The following is an 18,255-nucleotide window of genomic DNA, read 5'->3' on the forward strand; positions in this document are numbered from 1 at the left end:
ACTCCATAATTACCCCTTCTGCATCCCAGAAAACCGATGCCATCATCTTACCGGCTGATTTTTGCACCCAGAATTTGTTTGGGGATAAGGGATGAAGGATGTTTCCATTAGCGTGGCTGTTGTTTTGTCTAAGGATCAAAGTGGTGAACCCACGTTTCGTCCACTGTCACACACCTTGCAAGAAAGCTGTCCTCATCCACTTCAAATTGGAGGACGATTTCTTCACAACACTGCACACGCTCCCGTCTCTGATATGCATTCAAGTCTTTAGGAACCCTCCGGGATGAAACTTCTCACATTCCCAAAATATCCGCAGTAATGTCTTGAGCACGCCCATGGGAGATTCCAAATGTGGTTTCAATGTGCTGTAACGTTGTTCGACGATCCGGCAAAATCGTATCGTGAATTGCAGTCACTGTTTCATCAGTGGCAACGGTGGCAGGCCTTCAGCTCCTTGGCGCATCTTCCTCGCTCGTTCTTTCACTTTTGAAGTCGGGCATCCAGTTTTCCACTGTTGCATAAAACGGAGCAATGTGTCCTTAAGAGTATTCCGCACGTGCCCCGCAATTTCCTTGGGCGTCATTCCCTTCAAATGATGATATTCAGTCACACCACAGTTCTTGGTTCTCTCGATATTTGCCATTTTGCTTACACTACGGTGTACAACGCATCCTAGTGGCAAAACTAACGAAGGTGGAACCGCGAAATTTTACTTGCATGCCCACAAAGGGTCACGTAAAAGTAGGTGGTGTTGTTTGTGCGAGAATTACGTTAACTACTGCGGGCTAGAAACTTTTCGACCGCCCCTCGTACATAAGTTTATAAGGAAATCTCAGTACGCGAGTTCTACCGGCACGCGGATAGTTTTCTTTTTTACTCTTTCACCAGTCATAAAAACTAGTAAATGTTATTTTATTATACATTGCAAAACATTCTTGTAGTAACCTCCTGTGGACATTGGCAGATAAATGAAAAATAGACATAAAAATAATTATCTAGTTTCGAACACAGGGTGCAAAAATGGGAAACCGCAACGCTAGCCACTGGGCAACCGCTTTGGTTGAACTATTAACACGGTAAAAGGCACATAAAAAATGATCAAATGTGTGTGAAATCTTATGGGACTTATTGACCTACCTGTCGATAACTATCCAGTACCATAAAATTATTTACATCCGCCTGTATGGCAAGGTTCTCACAATGGCATCAAAAATAAAAATCCATACTGCATCACAGAAACTGTCCTTAGGGTCATTTAGGTTAAGTAGTGTGTGAGCTTAGGGACTGATGACCTTAGCAGTTAAGTCCCATAAGATTTCACACACATTTTTTTGACTCTACTTCTTTAACTCTCACGCTAATATTGATAGTTCTGACGTAGTTTTCCTGTACAGAGGCTTACGAGATTAAGAACACACATGATACAGTCACCTAATGTCACTTGGTATCCTGTATTTACTAGCTGTACCAAAAGAACGGTCTGACTGATCCACACGGCCTTCCTTTCCGCACTACAGGCTCTAAGTATACGACTTTCCGACAAGGAGTACTGGTGGAGAATATAGTTTCAAGATGACCGCACGACAGCAGTTCTCGTCCTAAATCATGGCGACGTGTTTCTGGAAAGCGGACAGGTCGAGATGGACCACATAACAAGCAGCCGATGTAGCATGATTTCACTTCCGTAAACTTTTTTTTGTTACACTACGCCAGAAATGTTGTTTACGAGAACCCTGCACAGCCGCAATAAACCCTGTCTGTATAAAAACGATTCACTGTCCATCACACATTTTTGATTGAATATAACAGAACTTGCTATGCAGATGCAATTTATGTAACGAATACGATGGTCATGAAGTGAAGCAGCTCTTGTAGAGAAATACGGAGAAAACAAATGTTTATGTGAGAGATAAAAAACCGCAGTTCGATTTTGGAAGAAAGTGATGTTGCAGAATCACCAAGAACCAATGATGAAATAATCTTTATTAACCTACCTTATTGACCTAGCTGTCGATAACTATCCAGCACCATAAAATTATTTACATCCGCCTGTATGGCAAGGTTCTCACAATGGCATCAAAAATAAAAAGCCATACTGCATCACTGAAACTACTGACAGATGCAAAACATATTTTACTATTCAGGCAATGTCCAGTAAGTGAATCTTTTAAATATTACATTTGCTACTCTACCGCACGTTAACAGTTCGCAAATACCTAGCAGGGTGGCAACAATACGACCGCTAAAAGGGGCACGTAGCGAACACTGTAGGAAAGCGATAACTTCTCGCGCTATATCTGCACCTACGTGATTACTCTGCTATTCAGTATAAAGTGCCTGGCAGAGGGTTCAATGAACCACCTTCAAGCTGTCTCTCTACCGTTCCCCTTTCGAACGGCACGTAGGAAAAACGAGCACTTAAATTTTTCTGTGCGAACCCTGATTTCTTTTATTTTATTGTGATGATCATTTCTCCCTATGTAGGTGGGTGCCAACAGAATGTTTTCGCAATCGAAGGAGAAAACTGGTGATTGAAATTTCATGAGAAAATCCCGTCGCAACGAAAAACGCCTTTGTTTTCATGATTGCCACTCCAATTCACGTATCATGTCTGTGACACTCTCTCTCCTACTTCGCGATGACACAAAACGATCCGCCCTTCTTTGCACTTTTTCGATGTCATTCGTCAGTCCCATCTGATGCAGATCCCACACCGCACAGCAATACTCCAGAATAGGGCGGACAAGCGTGGTGTAAGCAGTCTCTTTAGTAGACCTGTTGCACTTCTAAGTGTTCTGCCAATGAATCGCAAATCGCAGTCTTTGGTTTGCTCTACCCATAATATTATCTATGTGATCGTTCCAATTTAGGTTATTTGTAATTGTAATCCCTAAGTATTTAGTTGAATTTACAGCCTTCAGCTATGCAGCTCAACACTACCAATGGCTTTGCCTCAGAAACTACCCAGTTTTTGCGTATTGAAGGCTCTCAGCATTGTGCAGCCGACACAAAACGCAATAAAGTGGTCACACGATGTTCCGTAACAGAAGTAAAACTTCGGAAATGTGTAGGTTATTAAAGAATACACCGTCTATATCATAAAAACTTTAACTGATAACTGGTTTCAGTCAGCTACTGGGGAAAAGTGGCTTGCTGTGCAGATTTCATTAATGTTGGACACACTGTTAATTTGCTGTAAGTGATCTAAAAACGATTAAGACCTGAAGTGAATTATATTCATTGAAATGAAATGCATGTATCAATGAAATCAATCAAGATACAGTTTCAAGAAAGAATGTCATTGGAAATCTTTCAGGTACGCTGAATCTACAGTCTAAGAAACCTGTTTCTCTAAATCTACATCCACACTCACTACTAGTGATTTCCTTTCCTGTTCCACTTGGCCGGTTGCGTGGCCGTGCGGTTCTAGGCGCTAAAGTCCGGAACCGCGGGACTGCTACGGTCGCAGGTTCGAATCCTGCCTCGGGCATGGATGTGTGTGATGTCCTTAGGTTGGTTAGGTTTAAGTAGTTCTATGTTCTAGGGGCTGATGACCTAAGATGTTAAGTCACATAGTGCTGAGAGCCATTTGAAACATTTTTTTTTCCTGTTCCACTCGCAAACAGAGCGAGGGAAAAACAACTGTCTATATGCCTCCGTACTTGCCTTAATTTCAGGTAACTTTCCTTCACGGTCCTTACGCGAACGTACGCTGGCGGAACAGGAATTGCACTGCAGTCAGTCTCAAAATTTCGACTCTCTAAATTTTCTCGGTAGCGTTCCTCGAAAATAACGTCGGCTTTCCTCCAGTGATTCCCATTTGAGTTTCATTAGGATCTCCGTAACACTAACGTGTTGTTAGAACCTACCGATAACAAATCTAGCAGTGTGTCTGAATTGATTCAGTGTCTTATTTTAATCCGATCTGGTGGGGATCCCAAAAACTCTAACAGTACTTAACAATCAGTCGCATTAGTGTCCTATAGGGTCTCCTTTAGACTCTCCTAAAATTCTCCCAATAAACCAATGTCGCGTATTTGCCTACCCTACTACACTTATTAGAATCTCAGTCCATTTCATATCCCTTTGCAACGTTACGCCAGATATTTAACTGACGTGACTGTCTCAAGCTGCACACTACTGATACTATATTCGAACATTCTGGTCTGTTTTTCTACTCATTATCATTAACTTACATTTTTCTACATTTAGAGCTAGCTGCAACTCATCACACCAACGAGAAGTTTTGTCTAAGTCATCTTGTATCCTCCTGTCACTCAACAACGGCACCTTCCCATACACCAAGACATCATCAGCGAAAAGACGTACACTGCTGCCTACCTCGTCCGCCGGATCGTTTATACATCTAGAAAGAAACAGCGATCCCGTTACACCTATGACAAGCGAAAATCTGTGCCGGATCAGAACTCAAATCCACACTTCTAGCTTTTCGCGAACACCTATCTAACCACTGAGCTGTCTGAGGCGCTACCCGACTCAGACTTCCACTGTTATTGATGTTTCCACCAATGACTTCACAACACTGCTACCAGAAGTAATCCAACGAGGTATACGGAATTAACAGCAAAGGGGGACCATTCAACATTCGCCGTCCGTGGACCGACGAGATTTCACCGAACTAGGAGGGTCCACTAACCATGTGTGCGCCACTGATAGAGGGATTTTCAAGAAGAAAACCTTCAGAATTGCTCTAAGCGGAGAAATATTTTAGAAGCGAATTAGGTACTTCAACTTTGCTTGGACTACTGCGTTTCATGAGGAGCTTATAACTGGAAGGGAGGCAACACATGTCGCTTGCAAACGCCACAGAGTGCCTACACCTGCTTCCTCTCAGGGGCATCAAAAGTCTTAAACGAGTCCTAGTGCGTCGAGAAGCTTCAAGGAAAATTTTGTCTTTAACAAAAGTTGATCCACGTGTCGTGCTCTATCATTTCTAGTCATTGATCGTGGCAAGATTTCGATCGTTCGGTAGTACTTCGTCCAAAATCGCACTTAAAATGCATTCTCGTTTTTTACCAACTGGCATGCGCGCCATCGACATACATAGCAGAGTCTAACAGAGTGTACCAGTTGTCAAGTGTTTTCTCTCGCCCTAGTAAATTAGTCTCAAATACATAGAGGTTGTAAGACCGGGATATACTCTTTCGCTCCTACTGTTCAATCAATGTATCGAAGAAGCAATGATGCAAATGAAGGTTCAAGAGTGGAATTAAAATTCAAGGCGAACGGATATCAATGACACGATTCGCTGATGACATTGCTATCTTCAGTGAAAGTGAAGAAGAATCACAGGAGATGCTGAATGGAATGAACAATCTAATGAATACAGAATATGGACTGAGAGTAAATCGAAGAAAGACGACATTAATGAGAAGTAGCAGAAATGAGAACAGCGAGAAAATTATCAGGACTGGTGATCACGAAGATGAAGTAAAGGAGTTCTACTACCTTGACAGCAAAATAACCATTGACGAACGGGGCAAGGAGGACATAAAAGGCAGACCAGCACTGACAAAAAGGGCATTTATGGCCGAGTGTAGTCTACTGGTATCAAACATAGGCCTTAATTTGGGGAAGAAATTTCTGGGTATTTGCGTTTGGAGCGTAGCATTGATGGTAGTGAAACATGGACTATTGGAAAACCGGAAGAGATAGAGTTGAAGCATTTGAGATATGGTGCTACAGATGAACGTTGAAAATTAGGTGGAATAATGAGATCAGAAATGAGGAGGTTCTGCACAGAACCGGCGACGGAAGCAACATATGGAAAATACTGACAAGAGGAAGGGACAGGATGATAGGACATCTGTCAAGACATCACGGAATAACTTCCATGGTACAAGAGGGATTTGCAGAGAGTAAAAAATTTAGAGGAAGACAGAGATTGGAATACGAGAACATCCAACAAATCACTAGAGCGTTTGTTGCAAGTGCTACTCTGAGATCAAGATGTTGGCACAGAAGACGAATTCGTGGTGGACCGAATCAAACAAGTCAGATGATGATGAAGTCCCATACTCCTTGACAGAGCGTAGGAGAACGATGCGGGGGACCCGCACCACCGGACTAGGCAAGGTCCTAGTGGACGTGGTTTGCCATTGCCTTCCTCCGATCGTAATGGGGATGAATGATGATGAAGACGACACAACAACACCCACTCATCTCGAGGCAGAAGATAATCCCTGACCCCGTCGGGAATCAAACCCGGGACCCCGTGCTCGGGAAGCGAGAACGCTACCGCGAGACCACGAGCTGCGGACACTAGTCAGAAGACTGATGAAAAAAAATTACCAATTTCTATGTCTGGTAGCCGCGAACAATTACGGGGCACCATACATGAATACAAAGGTAAGTCCCATGCCATTCAGCTATAGAACACGGCAGAATATGTCTCACAAGGGAACCTCCCCATCGCACCCCCCTCAGATTTAGTTGTAAGTTGGCACAGTGGATAGGCCTTGAAAAACTGAACACAGATCAATCGAGAAAACAGGAAGAAGTTGTGTGGAACTATGAAAAAATAAGCAAAATATACAAACTGAGTAGTCCGTGTGCAAGATAGGTAACATCAAGGGTAATGTGAGCTCAGGAGCGCCATGGTCCCGTGGTTAGCGTGAGCAGCTGCGGAACGACAGGTCCTTGGTTCAAGTCTTCCCTCGAGTGAAAAGTTTATTTTCTTTATTTTCGCAAATTTATGATCTGTCCGTTCGTTCATTGACTTCTCTGTTCACTGTAATAAGTTTAGTGTCTGTGTTTTGCGACCGCACCGCAAAACCGTGCGATTAGTAAACGAAAGGACGTGCCTCTCCAATGGGAACCGAAAACATTTGACCGCAAGGTCATAGGTCAACCGATTCCTCCACGGGAAAACACGTCTGATATATTCTATACGACACTGGTGACGGCATGTGCGTCACATGACAGGAATATGTTGTCGACCCACCTAACTTGTACACTTGGCGTATGGGTAAAAAGATTCTTCTACCTTGCCCGATTTAGGTTTTCTTGTGGATGTGATAATCACTCCCAAAATGTGATGAAAACATAAGAGTTTGTCACATAAACTGCAACAAATGAATGCAACAGTTTCACAGTCGCACAGTTTTCCCTGTGCTCTGTCAAAACATATGTTTTTAACGTTTTCAAGTTTTTCCGTGTGTAGACCGTCAAATCCTGCATATGTCCAAGCAATTCTGAACATGTCCTGGAATTTTGGACAGCGAAGTTGATTATATAAAAAAATTAAACTTTTCACTCATGGGAAGACTTGAACCACGGACCTCTCGTTCCGCAGCTGCTCACGCTAACCACGGGACCACGGCGCTCCTGAGCTCAGACTATCCTTGATGTTGCCTATCTTACACACGGACTATTCAGTTTGTATATTTTGCTTATTTTTTCATAGTTCCACACAACTTCTTCCTGTTTTCTTGATTGATCTGTGTTCAGCTTTTCAAGGCCTATCCACTGTGCCAACTTATAACTAAATCTGAGGGGGGTGCGATGGGGAGGTTACTTATCAGTCCTGATGTAATTTTATCTTGGCGGTTTCTACGGTATTGGTACATAGGCTGCACGAATATTTGTAGAATCCGTTACGAATATCAGTTCCTGCAATTTAATCGGTAGCATCCTTTCAGTGTGCCACCTGAGATCTTAGTATTCTCCCACCGAGGCAAATAAGGCTGTGACCAATAGCGCAACATTTTTTGCACGTCCTATGTGCCTGCCTTAGCTCACTATTATGCACTGGTGTGCGAAACGGACGAAAGCAACTTTCGCATGACGTGTTGCTGCTGAGTACCATAGTTCGATCAAAATTAGACCGTAAGTAGAAAAAATGCTATAATACAGCGCATAAGATAACTTAAACAAATACACAATTAAATGAACAGAAATGACATTTTCATTTAAATACGATAATTACACTGAAGTCAATCCAGGATATTACAAATGGCGGGACATGGTTCTGGATAGAGTGCCTGGTCACCACGGACAGTAATGCATGCTGTGCAGTGCGCTCCCATGCTGGCCACGAGTTTGGTGAGCAGTCCTCGTGGTAGGGCGTTCCATTCCTCCACCAGCACTGTTGAGAACTGCTGGGTGGTCGTTGGTGGGCCTGGATGTACTGCAGTACGTTCGACACCTGCTCGATGGAGTTTAAGTCGGAGGACCGGAGAGGCCGGTCTATTCGCCGATTAACGTCAGGACCACCAAAAAGATGATGTCTGATAATGTTCTTGGGGGCATTACGTGTTTCCACCCGTCGCTGAATAAGGGTAGGTTTCATTGCGTATTGCATTCAATTATCTTCTGCACCATATTGTTGCAGTTATCTCCATGTGTGATTTTAGTTTCATCGACCTATGCTACTTGGCAATGACGTATCCTGTGTAAGTTACTTTCGCCCTGAAGTTCTGCACACCAGTGTAGTATAGCCAACACAACTATCTCAATTACCATCTGTTTTTTCAATTAAAATAAATTTGCAATTTGCTGTACCTATAACTGAGAATTTTATCCTCATACTTCTTTACATCAAGGTTTTTGTATTAGATGATAAATTATCTAGACAAAGGCTAAAATATTTTTACGTTCGTGACGACTACAGCTTACATCTCCGAACCGTAAGTGTCACCTAATACTACAGACCTACAACTATCCTGTACGAACCCCATTACGCTAGTTAAGACATTCGCCTCTCATTCGCAAGAGTGTCAAGTTTGAATCCCTGCAACTATAGGTACGCTGCAGCCTCTGTAAATCGTTTAAGGTAAAAGACGAGTTGAGTTCTTCAACAGGGGATGATATCCTCGTCAACAGGACACAACTCAAAACTCCCTTCTTCATCCTGAGTGTATCAATACGAGCAATGTTAAGGTGACAGCCGAATCGAAATGTTTCTGCTCCACGACATGAATTCACGTCGGAATGGTGTTTCCACCGACAGGTGGTCTTATCCACTGAGATGATAGACGTGCGGAGAACCGTCTGAGCAAATGCCGATATCTGATTACCATCCAGATTGTCTTCATGTGAATTCGTGAGCCACTGTGGGTTTTAGAATTGTGTCTGTGCTCGTTAGGTACAGACACACTAACAGAAGTGGTTACACATGTGCGTACACCGCGACTTCAAACAATGTGCTGGCCTAGCTGACTTACTGCTTTTTTTTTTTTTTTTTGGTCATCAGTCTACTGACTGGTTTGATGCGGCCCGCCACGAATTCCTTTCCTGTGCTAACCTCTTCATCTCAGAGTAGCACTTGCAACCTACGTCGTCAATTATTTGCTTGACGTATTCCAATCTCTGTCTTCCTCTACAGTTTTTGCCCTCTACAGCTCCCTCTAGTACCACGGAAGTCATTCCCTCATGTCTTAGCAGATGTCCTATCATCCTGTCCCTTCTCCTTATAAGTGATTTCCACATATTCCTTTCCTCTCCGATTCTGCATAGAACCTCCTCATTCCTTACCTTATCAGTCCACCTAATTTTCAACATTCGTCTATAGCACCACATCTCAAATGCTTCGATTCTCTTCTGTTCCGGTTTTCCCACAGTCCATGTTTCACTACCATACAATGCTGTAGTCCAGACGTACATCCTCAGAAATTTCTTCCTCAAATTAAGGCCGGTATTTGATATTAGTAGACTTCTCTTGGCCAGAAATGCCTTTTTTGCCATAGCGAGTCTGCTTTTGATGTCCTCCTTGCTCCGTCCGTCATTGGTTATTTTACTGCCTAGGTAGCAGAATTCCTTAACTTCATTGACTTCGAGACCATCAATCCTCATGTTAAGTTTCTCGCTGTTCTCGTTTCTACTACTTATCATTACCTTCGTCTTTCTCCGATTTACTCTCAAACCATACTATGTACTCTGTTCATTTCGTCCAGCAGATCATTTAATTCTTCTTCACTTTCACTCAGGATAGCAATGTCATCAGCGAATCGTATCATTGATATCGTTTCACCTTGTATTTTAATTTAACTCATGAATCTTTCTTTTATTTCCATCATTGCTTCCTCGATGTACAGATTGTAGAGTAGGGGCGAAAGACTACAGCCTTGTCTTACACCCTTCTTAATACGAGCACATCGTTCTTGATCGTCCACTCCTAATATTCCCTCTTGGTTGTTGTACATATTGTATATGACCCGTCTCTCCCTATAGCTAACCCCGACTTTTTTCAGAATCTCGAACAGCTTGCACCATTTTATATTGTCGAACGCTTTTTTCAGGTCGACAAATCCTATGAAAGAGTCTTGATTTTTCTTTAGCCTTGCTTCCATTATTAGCCGTAACGTCAGAATTGCCTCTCTCGTCCCTTTACTTTTCCTAAAGCCAAACTGATCGTCACCTAGCGCATTCTCAATTTTCTTTTCCATTCTTCTGTATATTATTCTTGTAAGCAGCTTCGATGCATGAGCTGTTAAGCTCATTGTGCGATAATTCTCGCACTTGTCAGCTCTTGCCGTCTTCGGAATTGTGTGGATGATGCTTTTCCGAAAGTCAGATGGTATGTCGGCAGACTCATATATTCTACACACCAAGGTGAATAGTCGTTTTGTTGCCACTTCCCCCAATGATTTTAGAAATTCTGATGGAATGTTATCTATCCCTTCTGCCTTATTTGGCCATAAGTCCTCCAAAGTTCTTTTAAATTCCGATTCTAATACTGGATCCCCTATCTCTTCTAAATCGACTCCCGTTTCTTCTTCTATCACATCAGACAAATCCTCACCCTCATAGAGGCTTTCAATGTATTCTTTCCACCTATCTGCTCTCTCCTCTGCATTTAACAGTGGAATTCCCGTTGCACTCTTAATGATACAAGCGTTGCTTTTAATGTCACCAAAGGTTGTTTTGACTTTCCTGTATGCTGAGTCAGTCCTTCCGACAATCATATCTTTTTCGATGTCTTCACATTTTTCCTGCAGCCATTTCGTCTTAGCTTCCCTGCACTTAATATTTATTCATTCCTCAGCAAATTGTATTTCTGTATTCCTCATTTTCCCGGAACATGTTTGTACTTCCTCCTTTCATCAATCAACTGAAGTATTTCTTCTGTTACCCATGGTTTCTTCGCAGCTACCTTCTTTGTACCTATGTTTTCCTTCCCAACTTCTGTGATGCCCCGTTTTAGAGATGTCCATTCCTCTTCAACTGTACTGCCTACTGCGCTATTCCTTATTGCTGTATCTTTAGCGTTAGAGAACTTCAAACGTATCTCGTCATTCCTTAGTACTTCCGTATCCTACTTCTTTGCGTATTGATTCTTCCTGACTAATGTCTTGAACTTCAGCCTACTCTTCATCATTACTGTATTGTGATCTGAGACTATATCTGCTCCTGGGTACGCCTTACAGTCCAGTATCTGATTTCGGAATCTCTGTCTGACCATGATGTAATCTAATTGAAATCTTCCCGTATCTCCCGGCCTTTTCCAACTATACCTCCTCCTCTTGTGATTCTTGAACAGGGTATTCGCTATTACTAGCTGAAACTTGTTACAGAACTCAATTAGTCTTTCTCCTCTTTCATTCCTTGTCCCAAGCCCATATTCTCCTGTAACGTTTTCTTCTACTCCTTCCCCTACAACTGCATTCCAGTCGCCCATGACTATCAGATTTTTGTCCCCCTTTACAAACTGCATTATCCTTTCAATATCCTCATACACTTTCTCTATCTGTTCATCTTCAGATTGCGGCGTCGGCATGTATACCTGAACTATCGTTGTCGGTGTTGGTCTGCTGTCGATTCTGAACAACCCGGTCACTGAACTGTTCACAGTAACACACCCTCTGCCCTACCTTCCTATTCATAACGAATCCTACACCTGTTATACCATTTTCTGCTGCTGTTGATATTACCCGATACTCATCTGACCAGAAATCCTTGTCTTCCTTCCACTTCACTTCACTGACCCCTACTACATCTAGATTGAGCCTTTGCATTTCCCTTTTCAGATTTTCTAGTTTCCGTACCACGTTCAAGCTTCTAACATTCCACGCCCCGACTCGTAGAACGTTATCCTTTCGTTGATTATTCAATCTTTTCCTCATGGTAACCTCCCCCTTGGCAGTCTCCTCCCGGAGATCCGAATGGGGGACTATTCCGGAATCTTTTGCCAATGGAGAGATCATCATGACACTTCTTCAATTACAGGCTACATGTCCTGTGGATACACGTTACGTGTCTTTAATGTAGTGGTTTCCATTGCCTTCTGCATCGTCATGTCGTTGATCGTTGCTGATTCTTCTGCCTTTAGGGGCAATTTCCCACCCCTAGGATAAGAGAGTGCCCTGAACCTCTATCCGCTCCTCCGCCCTCTTCGACAAGGCCGTTGGCAGAATGAGGCTGACTTCTTATGCCGGAAATCTTCGTCCGCGAATGCTGATTATTTATCAAAATTTAGGCAGTGGCGGGGATCGATCCCGGGACCGAAGACGTTTTGATTATGAATCAAAGACGCTACCCCTAGACCACGGGCTACAGATCGACAAAATCAGGACGCGCGGTTGTCCGCTGACGCTGTGTCCTCGGCGGCCGGCTGCGGCACGCGCTTGGCACACATAGCCGTGGGTGGGGGTGGGCGGGGCGGAGGGAGCGGTGAATGCAGGGTGATGAGGAGGGGGGCGGGAGGGGCGCGGCCGGCAGAGGAGCCCCCAGACGCAGACGCAGACGCCGCGCCAGGGTTCAGGGACGGCCGCCCGCCGCCCGCCGCCCGCCGGCCGCGACGACAGGCGGCTTCGCGCACGGTCGCCTCAGGCTGCGACGTCAGGCCGACGCGGTCCACGTCGTCACACCGCGTGGCGCCCTCGTCCACGGCGACGCGTCTCGTCATTCCGGCAGATTCATCGACCTGATTCTTGTAACCACTGGTTCACAACGCAGCGAACACAAGCGAATATGCATCACCACTTACTCGTTTTCGGTTCGCAAGTGCTCGCTTGCGTTCCACTGGCTGTTGGCCTTTCAGCGAGTCAAAAAATGTGTGTGAAATCTTATGGGACTTAACTGCTAAAGTCATCAGTCCCTAAGCTTACAAACTACGTAACCTAAATTATCCTAAGGACAAACTCACACACCCATGTCCGAGGGAGGACTCGAACTTCCGCCGGGACCAGCCGCACAGTCCATGACTGCAGCGCCCGTAGACCGCTCAGCTAGTCCCGCGCGGCTTCAGCGAGTCGTCAAAGGGTGAACATCATCCACACAATTCCGAAGACGGCAAGAGCTGACAAGTGCGAGAATTATCGCACAATGAGCTTAACAGCTCATGCATCGAAGCTTCTTACAAGAATAATATACAGAAGAATGGAAAAGAAAATTGAGAATGCGCTAGGTGACGATCAGTTTGGCTTTAGGAAGAGTAAAGGGACGAGAGAGGCAATTCTGACGTTACGGCTAATAATGGAAGCAAGGCCAAAGAAAAATCAAGACACTTTCATAGAATTTGTCGACCTGAAAAAAGCGTTCGACAATATAAAATGGTGCAAGCTGTTCGAGATTCTGAAAAAAGTAGGGGTAAGCTATAGGGAGAGACGGGTCATATACAATATGTACAACAACCAAGAGGGACTATTAGGAGTGGACGATCAAGAACGAAGTGCTCGTATTAAGAAGGGTGTAAGACAAGGCTGTAGCCTTTCGCCCCTACTCTTCAATCTGTACATCGAGGAAGCAATGATGGAAATAAAAGAAAGGTTCAGGAGTGGAATTAAAGTACAAGGTGAAACGATATCAATGATACGATTCGCTGATGACATTGCTATCCTGAGTGAAAGTGAAGAAGAATTAAATGATCTGCTGAACGAAATGGTCTAATGAATACACAGTATGGTTTGAGAGTAAATCGGAGAAAGACGAAGGTAATGAGAAGTAGTAGAAATGAGAACAGCGAGAAACTTAACATCAGGATTGAGGGTCACGAAGTCAGTGAAGTTAAGGCATTCTGCTACATAGGCAGTAAAATAACCAATGACGGACGGAGCAAGGAGGACATCAAAAGCAGACTCGCTATGGCAAAAAAGGCATTTCTGGCCAAGGGAAGTCTACTAATATCAAATACCGGCCTTAATTTGAGGAAGAAATTTCTGAGGATGTACGTCTGGAGTACAGCATTGTATGGTAGTGAAACATGGACTGTGGGAAAACCGGAATAGAAGAGAATCGAAACATTTGAGATGTGGTGCTATAGACGATTGTTGAAAATTAGGTGGACTGATAAGGTAAGGAATGAGGAGGTTCTATGCAGAATCGGAGAGGAAAGGAATATGTGGAGAACACTGATAAGGAGAAGGGACAGGATGATAGGACATCTGCTAAGACATGAGGGAATGACTTCCGTGGTACTAGAGGGAGCTGTAGAGGGCAAAAACTGTAGAGGAAGACAGAGATTGGAATACGTCAAGCAAATAATTGAGGATGTAGGTTGCAAGTGCTACTCTGAGATGAAGAGGTTAGCACAGGAAAGGAATTCGTGGCGGGCCGCATCAAACCAGTCAGTAGACTGATGACAAAAAAAAAAAAAAAAAGCAAAACTCATCCTGCATCCTGCGCAGGTCAGAAAAACTTGCGTGCGACTGTTTGCTCGAAGAGGAAAAACTTTGCATCACTGCCCTTTTGTCCCTGCAATGAGTTTCGCATGCTACATTCCATCTTCAGTAAAGACTAGTTTATTGACTGTTACCGTTTTACCGATCTAATCTATTACGACTTATGAAAGAAATCGATATCTTGCATCGTTATTGCCAATGGAAAGTTCTGGATATGCATTGTTGTTGTTGTTGTGGTCTTCAGGCTTGTTTGACGCAACTCTCCATGGTACTCTATCCTGTGCAAGCCTCATCAACTCCCAGTACCTACTGCAAGCTACATCCTTCTGAATCTGTTTAGTGTATTCATCTCTTGGAGCCCCTCTACGATTTTACGATATTTACTCTCTACGCTGCCCTCTAATACTAAATTGGTAATCCCTTGATGCCTCATAATATGCTCCACCAACCGATCCCTTCTCCTAGTCAAGTTCTGCCACAAATCTCTCTGCTCCCCAATTCTGTTCAGTACCTCCTCATTAGTTATGTGATCTACCCATATAATCTCCAGCATTCTTCTGTAGCACCACATTTCGAAAGCTTCTATTCTCTTCTTGTCTAAACTATTTATCGTCCACGCTTCACTTCCATACATGGCCACACTCCACACAAATGCTTTCAGAAATGACTTCCTGACAGCCGGCCGGAGTGGCCGAGCGTTTCTAGGCGCTACAGTCTGGAGCCGCGCGACCGCTACGGTCGCAGGTTCGAATCCTGCATCCGGCATGAATGTGTGTGATGTCCTTAGGTTAGTTAGGTTTAAGTAGTTCTAAGTCCTAGGGAACTGAAGACCTCAGCAGTTAAGTCCCATAGTCCTCAGAGCCATTTTTTTATTTTATTTATTTATTTATTTATTTTTGCTTCCTGACTCTTAAATCTATACTCGATGTTAACAAATTTCTCTTCTTCAGAAACGCTTTCCTTGCCATCCCCAGTCTACATTTCATATCCTCTCTACTTCGACCATCATCATTTACCTTGCTCCCCAAATAGCAAAATTCCTTTACTACTTTAAGTGTCTCATTTACTAATCTAATTTCCTTAGCATCCCCTGACTTAAATCGACTACATTCCATTATCCTCGTTTTGCTTCTGTTGATGTTCATCTTATATCCTCCTTTCAAGACACTATCCATTCCGTTCAGTTGCTCTTCCAAGTCCTTTGCTGTCTCTGTGAGAATTACAATGTCAACGGCGAACCTCAAAGTTTTTATTTCCTCTCCATGGATCTTACTTCCCAATCTGAATTTTTCGTTTGTTTCCTTCACTGCTTGCTCAATATACAGATTGAATAACATCGGGGATAGGCTACAACCCTGTCTCACTCCCTTCCCAACCACTGCTTCGCTTTCATGTCCCTCGACTCTTATAACTGGCATCTGGTTTCTGTACAAATTGTAAATAGTCTTTCGCTCCCTGTATTTTACCCCTGCCACCTTCATAATTTGAAAGAGAGTACTCCAGTCAACATTGTCAAAAGCTTTCTCTACGTCTACAAATGATAGAAACGTTGGTTTGCCTTTCCTTAATCTATTTTCTAAGGTAAGTGGATATGCGTTATACACAGTGAAAATTATGTAAACTGACAAACTCTGCAAGGTTGCACGGGACACCGAAACAAATATTTTTCTCTGTCATAATTTCCTGTTGGTATTATTTTATCTGGTAGATGGCGTATTTTCTCTTCAATTGTAATGGCTGATTTGTTACTGTAACGGTTCCGGTAGAGGCATACTTCGCTCTTAAATTGTAATGGCAGTTTCAAGTTCACATTTAGTTGTACGTCTTGACCCAGCACGGTACTCGTTTGCTAATGGGGCGATATATCTGATAGGCTGATATGTTTGATACTTGTATTGTATGTTAGCCGGGGGCCTAGAAATGACGGAGGGGCTCCGCCCCCGCCGCAGCCGCAGTGGTCCAGAACCCCACGACGACTACCGCAACCCACTTCACCCTTCTGCCGCCCCACACCGAACCACTCTTTCAGGGTTATTGTGCGGTTCGGCCCCCGGTGGACTCCCCAGGGAACTTCTCACACCAGACGAGTGTAGCTCCTATGTTTGCGTGGTAGAATAATGGTAGTGTACGCGTACGTTGAGAACTTGTTTGCGCAGCAATCGCCAACATAGTGTAGGTGAGACGGAATAAGGGAACCGGCCCGCATTCGCCGAGGCAGATGAAAAACCGCCTAAAAACTGTCCACAGACTGGCCGAATCACCAGACCGCGACACAAATCCGCCGGGCGGATTCGTGCCGGGGACCGGCGCTCCTTCCCTCCCGAAAAGCCGTGCGTTAGAACGCACGGCAAACCGGGCGGGCCTGGTTGATACTTACTACATAGCGAACTACAATGGACAAGCAGCAAAGCGGGTTTATCAATAGCAATGTCCCGAACTACATACCGCGCATCATTCGACGTGTATTACTATCAACGTTTGTGTGGCACGGGGTTGTTTATCAGATTACCTAGACGGGGACGAAGTCGCACAGTGCCAATTATGCAACTTGAGGAAGCTGTCCTGCAGCATATGGAGCAAGATCCGTCCACCAGCACTCTCGCCATTGCGTCTAGCACGGGGACGAATCAAACGAATGTAACAAACGTCCTTCACGAGAAACTGTTATTTCCACTTCATTCACAGCGTATGCACGATCTGAAACGAGACCATTGTCCATTTAGAGCACTTTCCACAGTCCTGGTGAAGGGAGACTTTAGGTCGCAATGACAAGAAATAATTATATGGACCAGAAGGACAAATCATCTACGCAATTCTTCTTTTAAATACTCTTATTTTCTTAATGAAATGTAATTAAATCAAATAATCTGAAACAGTATATATATTCAATTTGAGAGTGAGGACGCCAGAGAAAACCTCGCTGCCATGAATTAAGAACGAATTAGGAGTAGTTCCTTAATAAGATAGGTATATGGTAGCGGAAATTTTTCTACACACTATAAAGGAAGAGTCACGGAGTTCAACAGCATCCACTATGGATAAAATTCAGATAGTTATATCTCTGTGCTGAGCTCTTCTTGTCGTGGCTGTTGAGCCCAGGCATACATCACGCACTGTCAGTCGTGAGTTGTCATTTAGCGGGACAGTATGGAGATGGGAGGCAAATGTCGCTTCGTATTATGTATAACTGCAAATGTGCCTTTTGTTCCGACGTTAAAAGTGTGTACTTCCATGAAGTGAGTTACAGAAGAAAAAAATGCGCATCAGAAATTATTTCAGCTTTAATGCACTTTTGTCATATGATGACACGGCTGGAGACCGTGGCTGTTATTAGAAGACAGCACATTTCAAACAAAATAATCTACTACAGAAGATATGTTGATGATACAATCTTGCTTTTTGATGATACAAACAATGAAATTGATACATTAGCAGCAGATCGAAGCAAAATGCACAAAAATATTAAATTCACAGTTGAAGATGAAACTAATAAAAGCATTAACTTTTTTGACCTGAAGATTTGCAATAGTAACCATATACATCAATTTGGTATTTACAGAAAACTTACCACCACAGATGTCAGTATTGACAACTCATCTTACCACCCCCGCCAACAAAAAATGGCATATTTCAGAGTCATGGTACACCGAATTAAAAAAAAGTACCAATGAGTGAC

The sequence above is a fragment of the Schistocerca piceifrons genome, chromosome 2 (genome assembly GCF_021461385.2).
Source record: "Schistocerca piceifrons isolate TAMUIC-IGC-003096 chromosome 2, iqSchPice1.1, whole genome shotgun sequence".
NCBI lineage: Eukaryota > Metazoa > Arthropoda > Insecta > Orthoptera > Acrididae > Schistocerca > Schistocerca piceifrons.